We start from the raw sequence: 12761 nt of genomic DNA on the forward strand, positions 1-12761 counted from the left end.
GTACATGTCTGAAATGTATATGGGATTCTGTCTAACTGGTATTTTTCCATTAACACAGGCTACAATTTCCTTTCGAGTTCCTGAATGAAGTGAAGTTCGTGATGTGAAGTGTCATACATGTTTGCTCCTTACAGAGGACAATGATGTTGGGGATTTCTAAGCACTTTACAACGTGAAAAAAGAATAACATTATTACGTGTGGTGTGTTTAAAGACCTAGATTCTAACTGGTGTGTATATAGAGATATATCTATGTATATGTTTGAATTACACGTGCTACGTTTAAAGCTCACATAATGGAAATCAGACAACACACTATAGACTCTCTACAACTGTACATAAAAATGTTTTCTGTACAAACCAAATTAAACTGATGTTAGGTATGTGTATGGTCCCACAAACCACTCAGCCTAAATCAGTGCTCTCCAAACAGTTATATGGGAGCTACCGGTAGTTCCCAGGCCCCTTCAGAGTACCACACAGTCTTGAGATCATTTATTAGATGGGTACAAGCCCATTGTATAATGCAGAAGTTAAGGGAAGGCTGTGTTTATGTGACATCATGATCATCAGGCTCCAGATAACAAGACTTGACAATGAGCAGTGCTCAGTCAGAATCATGGGCCAGGCTGGGGCTGAGTCACAGGGATAAACCACTGAAGCACTGAGGTATATCTGTCATAAACATATATCCTTGCCAGGTCAAATTTTGTGTGCATAAAAATATGCCCCTGAATGCTTATAAATAGACGGCAGTTGAATGAGAGAGTTACCTGACCTCTTGAGCTAACACTCCATTTAAATTTACTCTCATTTCAAAGTGTGTCATGTCCAAACACAGTGGCCAGTATTCACTGTGCCATAAGTATTTATGTTTAGCCTTCAGTGGTTCACAATCTTCTGCACTGATCAGAAGTAGGTCACATCACAGAACATGTAGGAGCCCCCTGGGCTAGATGATGTCACAGGCCTGGATTGGTGAGTTTAGGCCATGATATGGGATGAAGGTAGTCAACAGGTCAGTATAAAAGTGTGTATTAATATATTGGAAAATACACATGTTGTATGTTAATGAGTCATGCTAGTGATAGATGTAGATACATTTTGATACATAAATACAGACAAACAAAAAGTCACAAAACCATTGTTTTTCTTTCATTTCTTGTATCCATACAGGTCATCGCCCATCAGAAGTGGGACATTTGGAAGGCCATCGCCAGGAAGGTGAGAAAGTCCAGCTCGGTTAGTCCTCCCAACATGTGAAGTGCGTGCACTGCACCCTGATACCCCCCACCCCCAATGGCATGTATTCTTGTGTTGACCTATCCAGAGCTTGATGGGCAGTTGAGGGCCCAACAGCAGCAACAAAGGTGGTAAGTATTTTCATGTTACATGACTAATTTTGTGTTACAGCCAGGATTTTTCCCATCAACATTGGAGCATGACCCATGTCCAATACACAAGAAAAGTTCTTTAAGGTGTAATGTGTTGGTGATGTGCTTTGTCTATTAATGTTTTTGGAAAGGATCCTCCCACCTGTTTCCTGTTGACAGCCAGAAGACTGTTCTGAGCAGACACATGGCTGCCGAAACTCCACATATACTTCAGGTTCTTTGAAGTCATGAGGGGCAGTTGTACCAAACAGGCCAATAGTCTTTATTGTTTCAGGTGTGATGCTCCTTCGTGGTTGTGGGTGAAGTAATGGTAGCCCTATTACATGTGACATAGCATACTAGGCACCTACGATACAGTGAATGTACCAAATGTCACAATGGTAAGTTGGGATTCTATACAAACAAGAGTGAGCATGTGATTTAAAAAGACTAGCGACTGCAGAATTTATGGCTACAATTTTGGAATCAAAACATATCCAGATTGTGTTTAGCATTGGAATTACTGTTTCATACATGTTAAAAGTGATAGACTGGTATCATGTTTACTCCCTCACAAATGTGTGCGTAAGCCAGTCTGTTTTTCGAAAAATTATTGTGATAGGCATGTGATTTTTGATGAAACACAGACAGGAATGTGTACTTATTGATGACAGAGTAACACATACTCCAAACCATTTCTCAATGTCCTTTGTTATGTCCGGATAATAAATCAATGAGCGAGAAAAATGGAAAACTTAAAGGGATTTTGGAAGATGGAATGTTTCATCTCATTTATGTATGAGTACCCCACCAGGAAAACTAAGAATCAGGCCAAACTCAAGACTCATTAGGCAAATGTTGAAATGCATCAAGGTGTAATATGTTGCATATTCTGATTTACATTTCAATCTTTGAAGTATTTATTACATATGAAACATTGTATGTAATAACTACTATGAGGATATGCAACTTCTTGACTACAGTGAAAGCCAGCATATTTAGAGAAACAATTTCACAAAGAGACAACAAAGTTCAAATAACTAGAGAAATTTAGGAGTCAAATGTGAAGATGTTTTGCTTAGTACTGAACCGTATTAGAAATGTTTCAAGGGCTATGTATTTACTTATGCTGTAGAAGTCTTTTGTCAATCCACCTAAATATTTGTTTCTGGCTGTCTTCAACAGCATAGGTATCTACATAGTATTTGACACATTGCTAAGCTACTTCAGTGCAGAATTAAGTTATTTATTTTGATATTTCCCATAAATATTAATGGCTTGAAGCAAGTGTTACCATGGTAAAATGTCCAAACAAAGGTAACCTGCTTTCAGAAAATGCTAATATTGGTACAACTTTGAAATATTTGTTGGCACACATGTATTCATATTTTACTTATTGAGAATAAAATATCGGCAGATTTTAGGACCTAATGAACACACTGTACAAAGGTATTTTTGGTTGAAACCCTTTTTGGTGATATCAGTTCACTATTCTATTCCAATTAGCATTGGTTGCCACAGGACAGGAACATTGCCTTTTTGTAATTCTTTCCATTGTTGGTGGCTTAGTAGGTATGGGGCAAGTAGTTGTCTAATTTAAGGGTTTTAACACGAACAACACCAGCGGTGGCACTGGTTAAAAAACAGAAAGCCTGTAATTTGAGAGTTCTAAGGCTGTTGAGGAGGTTTATGCTGGGGTGTTTGTTTCATAACATCATTTTTAAGGCATGTCATGTTCCAAGTGGGAGAAATAATATAGCTGATGCGTTATCTTGTTTAGGGTGGCAGAGGTTTTGTTGATTGGCCCCCGGTGCAGAAGAGAAGAAGACAGAGTTGCTGCCAGACATCTGGGCACTGTGGGAACAAAGGTAGTCAGTTCGATGGAACCGTTATCGAGTCCAGTACTACTAGATGGTCCTATTATTGGCAAGTGTGGAAGGAGTTTCTGGAGTGTGGTGCTCAGCTGAGGTGGAAAGATGAGGACAAGTTGTTGCAGCATTGGAAGGATGTTATGAATTTGAGTTAATGTTAATTGACAGAGGTTTATCAGCAGCAACTATTTCTGGTAAGTTTGTCAGTTTGTCTTTTAATGGTAAGTGGTTTTCAGGCTATGACCCAGCCGAGGGGGAGTTGGTGCGGAGAGTATTGTTGGGATGGTCTAAGTTCCGGGGGCAGGAGGTTGCAGAGGGAGCTGGTTTCACTTTCTTTGCTGACTAGTTTAATGCAAGGGCAGTTAGTGTGCAGTTACTATGAAAATGAGGTGAGGGTTTTCAGTTTGTGAATGGTTTGGATGCTTTTCGGGGCCTTTAGGGTCTCCGAGTTATTGGAGTTAAAGGGGGCAGGGTTTGCAATTTCATGAGGTAGTGATGGTATTTGATACTTTAAAAATGTGGTTGTGTAGGTCCAAAACTGATCAGGCAGGTAGAGGACAGTGGATAATGCTTTAGCAGTGCGGTGTGTGTGATGTTATTCCAGTGGAAATGCGGCACAGGTTTCAGATGGGTTGTCCTAAAAGACAGGGTGTGGTTTTTCATCATTTGAATGGTCAGGATTTGACTGCAGCCCAGTTGTTAGGTGTTCTTAGGAAGGCCTTTGTCTATTTGGGTCTGGATGCAAGGTGTTTTGGGACTCATTCTTACGCATAGGTGCTGCCTCAGAAGCAGCTCGTTTGGGCCGGCAGAGCGCCAACATTAGGAGCGTTCCAGATGTGCTGAGTGGTACATGCGGTTGGGGACAGCTTTGTGATTGTATTTTGTTTTATATTTTCTTTCTTGCTAACGTTTTTCTGGTTTTACATAGGTTGTGGGAAAGGCCCTTCAGTGGACAAAATGGTGACAGACTGTGTGGCACATTCTCTTGTGCGATAGGCTGCTACGTTTGCAGATAGTTGTCCTTGTGGCTGTTCTTTGGGTCAGCTGAGCAATCACCATGAAGTTGTTTGGTGGTGTAACACCAGCATGAAATTGGGGCAATTGCTGTACTTCTTGGCAGATATCTTTGTATGGAGAGGAAGTCCTGACCTTTTAGTGATCCACTTGGGTGAGAATGATTTAGTTCAGCTATCAGGTTTGACCCTATTAAAAGCTATGAAGGACTTTACACAAATTTGCCAGATATGCGCAGGCATCTGTTTTGTATGGGCTGCATTTGTTCCCGCGGGGCCCTAAAACAGCTGCTGTTGACGAAGTAAGAAAACAAACTGAACAGGGTCATGAAATATTTTTGTTCGGGATGTGGAATAAAAGTGTTGGCCCACGATCACATTTTGGAGGCAGATGCTACTTTATTTCCTGATGACGGAGTTCATTTGTGACAGTTTGGTAACTCATTTTATCTGATGGAGCAATGTGAGTTTTTGGCTCACTTGTGGGGAGAGAACGTTTGGTGTTCATCGTGTTGATTGAGGTTTTGCTGCGTATCGCGTCTGAGGGGAAGAATGTGTGTGGTGGGGGCAAAAAACTCCTTTGCAGTATTTTCCTGGGTGGCAGTAGTAGGGGGAATGGTGAGTCACAAGCAGGCATATCCACCCTTCGGGGCAGAGAGCACAGAGGAGGGCTTGGGGGACAAACTTGGGGACTGTTGCAGCTGGTTAAGTGTGATAGATGGAAGAGTTTGGGACATGCTTGGGTGAGGTGGATGTAGCAAGAATGGATGTGAGATGCGAAAGGGGAAAAAGAAAAAGGGTGTGTCAGAACTTTGTGTAGGAATTGGTTATGTTGTAAGGAAACCTTAAAGGGGGGGTTGTAAAGTTTGTTATCATGCATTAGTGAGGCTTGGGGTTTTTCCTACATATCAGACACCTGACTCCGAAACCACTTTTTACTCCAGCAATGCCAGCCAGCTCACCATCTCCTCCTGGACCCCAGTCACCACCGAAGACACCCAATCGACCATGAAAGGCATCCACGGATCCCTGCCCCCGCACATTTTCCACTAAGCCACCGCCACCATCGCTCCGAAACTATGCTGCACCATTAACACCACCTTCGGAACCGGCATCTTTCCCGACAACTGGAAACGTGCAGAAGTCAGATTCCCTGCTTAAGAAGTCCTCAGCAGATCCCACGGACCTCAAGAACTACTGATTCATATCCCTCCTCTCCTTCGCAGCCAAAGTCACAGAGAAACCCGTCAACTCCCAACTAACAAAATTCATCGAAGGAAACTCCATCCTCAACCCCCCCATCCGGATTCCGAAGCAACCACAGCCCCGAGACCACTCTACTCGCTGCCACAGACGATATCTGCACCCTCCTCGACCAAGGACACACCGCTGCCCTGATCCTACTCGACCTCTCTGCAGCCTTCGACACGGTCTCCCACCGCACACCCACTGCCAGACTCAACAACGCCGGCATACAGGGAACTGCCCTCGACTGGCTCCGCTCCTTCCCTAACGGCAGAACCCAAAGAACCAGACTGCCACTATTCCTCTCCGAACCTATGGAAATCAACTGCAGAGTACCCCAAGGATCGTCGCTCAGCCCCACTCTCTACAACATCTACATGATCCCCCTCGCCGCCATCATCAGACAGCACGGACTCAGCATAGTATTCATCCAGCTCATCCTCTCCCTTACCAGGTACCCCATCACCACCAAACTTAACTTCTAGGAAGGAATGAAGGACGTTGCATCCTGGATGAGCAGCAGATGCCTGAAGCTCAACTCGGAGAATAGAGAGGTCCTTGTCCTCGGATCTTCCCCCTCTGCATGGGACAACACCTGTTGGCTCACTGCCCTCAACAGCCCTCCCACCTCCACGGACCACGCCCGAAACCTAGGCATCGTACTTGACTCCTCCCTCTCCGTGACCCGACAGGTCAACGCGGTCGCATCCAGCTGCTTCAATACCCTCTGCATCCTCCAAAAGACCTTCAAATATATCCCCCGGAATTAAAGAAGACCGTCACCCATACACTCATAACCAGCAGACAGGACTACGGAAATGCCCTCTATGCCGGGATCAGCAAATCTGTGCTCCAAAAACTCCAGACCACACAGAACACCACAGCCAGACTCATCCTCGGCATCCTTCGACACAAACACATCACGAAACACCTGCAGAACCTCCACTGGCTCCCCGTTGAGAAGAGAGTAACATTCAAGATACTCACCCATGCCTACCAATGCCTCCACAACACTGGACCCCAATATCTCAACAATAGAACCTCCTTCCATATACCCAAGTGGAACTTCCGATCCGCAGACCTCACGCTTGCGCATCAGCAGTGCACGAACGGGCAGAAGAACCTTCTCCCGGATCAACATCAGACACGCCCCCACCCTGCACATCTTCAGATCTTCAGGAAGACCCTCAAGACCTGGCTCTTCGACTGACCGGAGTTGTGCCACCCCCCTCCCAGCGCCATGAGACCCTCACGGGTGAATAGCGCACTTAAAAACCCCTGATTGATTGATTGAGTGATGTTTAATTACGTTGATTTACTGCACACCTGTCCTAATAAAGTGGCCTTTTTCACAATATACGGGTCTGTGGTGAATGTGTAATCTCTCATGATGAGGGGGTCGGGAGGAGTCTAGGCCTGTAGGCCAGTCTATCCCTTCACCCCGCAAAGTGATTCGGACAAGTGGAAATGGTCAAGTACCCACCCGGTCTGTCTGGCTTGAAGGGGTTGACAAGGGCAGTTTGGATTTTGCTGGGAGGGCCGAGGAAGTCTTTGGGTAGCTTGCCACAGTAGACAGGCACAGTTTGTATTACCTATAGGCGGTAGTTGGATGGCTGGTGAGTCATAAGCAGGCATATCACACCTCGGGGGGGGGGGTGGGACACAGCAGGGCCTGGGGGACACCCTTGAGGTCTGTTGCAGGTGGGTAATCATGAGATATGGAAGAGTTTTGTGACATGCTTGGGAAGGTGGCTGTAGCAAGAATGGACATGAGATGTGAAAGGGAAAAAAGAAAAGGGGTGTGTGAGAGCTTTGTGCCGGAATTGGTTATGTTGGGAGCAAACCTTAAAAGGGGGAGGGGGGTTTGTCAGGTTTGTAACCAAGTATTAGTGAGGATTGGGGTGTTTCATATATCTATTATGTTTAATGAAGTTGATTTACTGCACATCTGTCCTTATAAAGTGGCCTTTTTCTGGTCTGTGGTGAATGTGTAATCATGCACACCTGGCATTCGAAGATAGTTGAACTTAATCACCTGGGAGGAGCTCAACTGTGGCGCTTACGTATGGTAACATTTAAAACATATATAGAGTTTTTTTAATTAAGAAAGGAAACCTGAATATGGGTGGACAGTGCTGACACTGGGGCTTCATAGGCAATGCCTCAGCAGAAGCCCACCAGCCAGAGGTAGAGTTTGCCTCAAGTGCTGCTGAGATTTTTCACTGAAAGTGCTCTGCTGCAATGACAGTGGCAAATTTATAGACAATGAACATTGTGGGCAGCCACCATGGCATGGCTGATCCATCCAAAGTAGGGATATGTGTTTTTTTAAATTAGTACATCAACGCCCCTGAAATTACAGTTTTCTCCCAGCACATTGGAATTATGGTTTGGTTTGTTCTCGTGCCGTGCGCGAGGGGGAGAACCTAGAGTGGACTGCAATCATTGTGTGTCATATACATTTTACGTTCGTCAAATTGTGCTATTGATGTCTGGCTTTTTCCAAGAGTTGCCTTTTTTTATTTCTATTTTTACATATTGCCACCCAGAAACATGTATTTTAAAACCACGACGTGTGTTTTTCTTCTGAAGTTGTCTTGGGGGCCTGAAAGCAGACGTCAAACAAAGACATCAATACTTACACGTTCGGCCTCCTCCTGGTTCCCATCGCAGAAAGGCCAGCGCTGGCAGGGAGTCTCTAAATATTTGCACATGGAGTTATACCCCGAGCCCTGTTCCGCGAGCCCATAAATCCACATGCTAATCATATGTGCGTGGAAGGGGTCAACCTGGAATTCTAGCGCGGCCTTTGGAAGCCAGGCCCAGCAGCTCAACACCCACTGTCTGCGGGGACCAGCCGCCAAATGTGCTGACGTATTTCTTCTTTAAAAAAAAAAAACTTGGACGAGTGCCACGGAATAAAGACACATGAAATTAATTGTATTGTTTCTGATTCTCTCAAATTCGAAGCAGGGAGGGTGCGCTGGCGGAGGCGTGCATCGCCCGCTTTGAAGTTTTCTACCATCTCTGTCCCAGAGCTCTCTTGTTTCCATGAAGCGAGTTCAGCTCTTGGTTCAACTGCAGGGGGATGAAATGATACCAGATTGAGATGTCAACCCCGATGTGCCTCAAAAGGGTGGGGTGTGCCGCTTTTCCCCAGGTCTCTGGGAGCAGTGGGAGGTGGGCTTTGGGACCCTTTGTCTGACTTAGGCCTTTGCTAATTTGTGGGGAGGACCACCTAGGAAAAATATTAGGGGTCTCACACCTAACTCAGGGCAAGGAGCCCATCATTTTATATGTGTGTGCGTATCAGAGGCGTAGCGCGGGCCCCTGCGGCAAAAGGTGGCCCCTAACCCTTCAGGGGGCCCCAGTCAGGCCAATGGCAATGACTATCTGTGAGATATGGGAGACCCCGTGGTCTTTCATTACATTCTGCAAGGGGGGGCATCATTTTGTGTCGCGCCACCAATATATATTATTGTGTATTAGCGTGCTAGTTGTGCTTTACTAACGTTTAGCGAGGCCCCACAGTGTTTACCTAATGGCCACTTGATTGGTTACTACTAACATCAGATAAGGACCACTGATCCATCCGCATGTCCAGCTGATGTCAAACAACATACATTGTCCACTGCTTTCCCCTACAAATTATACTTCCAATATTGCTTGCTTCAAGTGTACATATACATTTAATCCACTGTTGCTCTAAATCGTTGGCGGTATCCCTGAGCCCCCATCAGTGACAGAAGCTTGCAAAATGAGTGAGTCGGTCGAGCACCCGCAGTGGAGATCTGAGTGTTATGTGTAGGCAACTGGTTGACTAAGGAACTAGAGTGAAATACAAATTCATTTTATGGGATTCATCCATGGACTTATTTTTCACAGGTTTATATTGCGTACCTTCATCGGGAAAAGCATCAAAACACAAAAGAGAACATATCATAAAAATGTACATTGCAATAGATTATCAATTTTATTATTATGGTTTTATGGTATATATTGTTTTTTTTTTACATTTCTTCTTGTACTTTTTCCATATTTATTTGTAATCATCTTATTGATATTTTACATAAGAAATAAAGGTACAGCTAGTATAATTCAACATCAGTTTAATCAATAAATGGACTCTCAAGCTTGATGCCTTTTGGCTTTCAACACTAAACCCAGCCATTTTTAATTTAATAATCTGAAAATATTAGTACTGAATAATACACACATGAACATTTCTGCAGGTGTTAAAGAAAATGCCATCATTTTTTTAAACTCCCATTGCTGTTGTACTACACAGATATTGCAGCACAAAAACAAAAAGATGATGGGAGGAATGCTGAACATTGTCAAACATTCCAGGACAGAGATCTGGGCCTAAATCCATCGCTTTATTGCTCACCGTGCCATTCCAGTTTGGACCCAGCCATATGCAAATCAGTGTTGACCCTACTCTCCATGGGAACAGTCCAGCCGGAACTGCCAGGCCTCCCTGGACCTGAAACAAGCATCAAATGAGCACCTGGCTTGGCAGTTTGGGCTTGACTGTTCCCGTGGGGAACAGGGTCAACACTGATTTGCATATGGCTCGGTCCAAACTGGGGTGACATGGTAAGCAAAAAAACATGGATTTAACCCAGATCTGTGACTGGGGCAGGGGTGTAACGAAGGCCCCCGCAGCACTGCACTTCACTGGGGAGCTCCTGATAGAGGCCGGAGGGGGCCCCTCCACATACCTTGCAGGGGGGCCCCCTCAATTATCGTTACGCCACTGGACTGGGGGTGTATGTTTGACAATGTTCAGCATTCCATCTATCCTCTTTTTGTGTTGCTATCGTTGCACTAGTGGAGAGGGTATGCCCAGAAGTGGGTCCCGTGTTCACGGTGCCACTGGATTCAAGCTAGCCTGGGTGATACCCTGAATCCGGTCCCAGGTTGCTTGCTTCCTGTCTAGGGAATACCTGGCTTAGCAGTTTGGGCTGGACTGTTCCCATTGGGAGGTGGGTCAAGACTGATTTGCATATGATTGGGATCAAACTGGGGTGGCATGGTGAGCAAAAAAACGATGGATTTAACACAGAATGTTCAGCATTCCCTTCATCATCTTTTTGTGTTGCTATAGTTGCCCTAAGTGGGCAGGGTATGATCAGACGTGGGTCCTATGCTCACTGTGCAATTGGATTCAGTCTAGCCTGGCTGATGAGGGGTGTTACCCCAAAACAGGTCACAGGATGCTTGTTCCTGGTCCAGGGAGGTTCTGGCTTGGCAGTTCAGGCTGGGCTGTTCTCAAGCGGAGCAGGATCAAGACTGATCTGCATATGGCTGGGTACAAACTGGGGTGCCATAGTGAGCAATAAAAATTATACCCAGATGACTGGGGGTGAATGTATGACAATGTTCAGCATTCCGTCCATTATCTTTTTGGGTTGCTACAGTTGCCTTAAGAGGGAAGGGTATGCCTAGATGTGGCTCCCGAGCTCATAGTGCCACTGGATTACATTTTGCCTGGCTGATGAGGGGTGATACTCTGAAACCGGTCCCAGGATGTTTGTTTCCGGTGCAGGGAGGACATGGCTGAGCAGTTCGGGCTGGACTGTTCCCATGGTATGCATATGGCTGAGTCGAAAATGAGGTGTTGGCATGGTGAGCAAAAAAGTGATATCCAGATCTGTTACTAGGGGTGAATGTTTGACAATGTTCAGCGTTCTGTCCATCATCTTTTTGTGTTGTTACAGATATTTGCTTGGTCGGCATGATAGGCAGAGAGGGGAATTTCTCAAAAGAAAACCTCTTTGTTATATTTTATTGTTTTCAATATAAATGTAAACAGTGGAGCTCATTGTTTTCCATCACTAGTTATACCTAAAAATCTGTAAAAAATAGTTTTTTAAAAATCTTTTATGTGCCAGGAGTTGCCCAAACACCTTGTGCTAAATGACATTTTGACCAGTGGGTCTGCGGGTGTTGTGCAAAATCAGACTTGAAGCTCAGTTTGACCACAGATGCACACAAGACGCTACCATTATCAATGGTTCACAGTATAGGTTTTGTTTTTTTAGGGTTACCCAGGGACCTCCCCTTGGGTGAGCCACAAAACAAAACTATTGATTTTTATTTTATCTGCAAATTGTCTTCATCCTGGTGCAGGCCACACCAACACCAGAGCTCTTTTACAAAGCTTACAGAAAACTCCTTTACAGATGGCGGAGTGGAAAGCGAGCAAGGAATATACAACAGAAAGAAAAAAAAAAGCAGCTGCAAGCACATGTGGTAAGTGTGGAAGGATCGGTTAATGATTTGGTTTACTTATAATGCCAGACATACCACCGAAAGCCTGCGAATGATAGTATGAAATTGAGATAGATGGAAAAAGTATGCGGTCCAGAACAGAACGAAATTAATCCGTTAAAAAACGTACATGGTCCAGTGACGGCTCCTCCGCAATAGTGGAGGAGCGTCGCCCCACTAGCTCAGAGCCAGCAGCTTAAAAATCAAGCAATATTTTATTATCATTTATTTTTCAGCTGCTGACTGAGCCAGCTTGTGCAGGAAGGGGTGGGGCCGGACCATGGGAGGAGGAGTGGTTGGTGCACCTTTAAATGCACACGTCAGTTTGGGGGGCCATCTTAGGCAGGCCAAAGTGACATGCGCACTTAGGTTTCTCCAACCCAGCTGTCTTTCACATCTGGGTTGGAGAAACAGCACAGACTCCCTGTGCTTGAGCGAGCGTTAATGCAGCTCACTCAGGCCAATCCCCACACTGTTCTCATGCTTGAGAGCAGTGCAGGGATTAGTTGGGATGCGGTGATGTTGTCTCAGGGACTGCTGGGACCAGGATCTGGAAGCAGTGGGGTGCAAGGCAGCCAGCAGCACCAAGTAAGTCTATCAATTTTTTTAAATGATTAGCCCCCCTTGCACTCCCCTCGCCCATCCCGTGCACCCTCCACCCGCTCCACCACTCTTTATCTGTGTCGGCCACCACTGACAGGGTCTCATTATGAGATTGGTGGAATAGAAACATTTACATAAATTGGAGCTGTCTCTGCTCCGCTGAATCTTTCGTTTCACCACCTAATTTAAATTTGAGGGTGGAGTGACTACACGGGTTTTGACAGTAGAGCGTCAGCTGGCTCGGTGGTGGTTGGCTACCCTGGACCTGACTGCCGGGTGACAGTAGCACTTCCCTACTCTCCTTTGACCAGGCTACAATCACTGGATTTCCCTGCCCAGGGTGGACTGGTCTTTAACAACTTACAAAGGCCTCCACTCGCA

General features: G+C 45.2%; 1 protein-coding gene and 1 long non-coding RNA gene across 2 annotated transcripts in view; one reads left to right on the plus strand and one right to left on the minus strand.

Annotated features, from left to right (window-relative positions):
- Positions 1-12761, minus strand: part of LOC146796247 (D-serine dehydratase-like) — a 440976-nt gene that overhangs the window by 219273 nt on the left and 208942 nt on the right. The window lies entirely within an intron of this gene.
- LOC146796248 (uncharacterized) overlaps positions 1-12761 on the plus strand; it is a 78763-nt gene that overhangs the window by 25440 nt on the left and 40562 nt on the right. Inside the window, exon 2 of the long non-coding RNA XR_014969910.1 lies at positions 1176-1372. This is a non-coding gene — a long non-coding RNA (uncharacterized LOC146796248). The remainder of the gene's footprint in view (positions 1-1175; positions 1373-12761) is intronic.

The sequence above is a fragment of the Triturus cristatus genome, chromosome 10 (genome assembly GCF_964204655.1).
Source record: "Triturus cristatus chromosome 10, aTriCri1.1, whole genome shotgun sequence".
Classification (NCBI taxonomy): domain Eukaryota; kingdom Metazoa; phylum Chordata; class Amphibia; order Caudata; family Salamandridae; genus Triturus; species Triturus cristatus.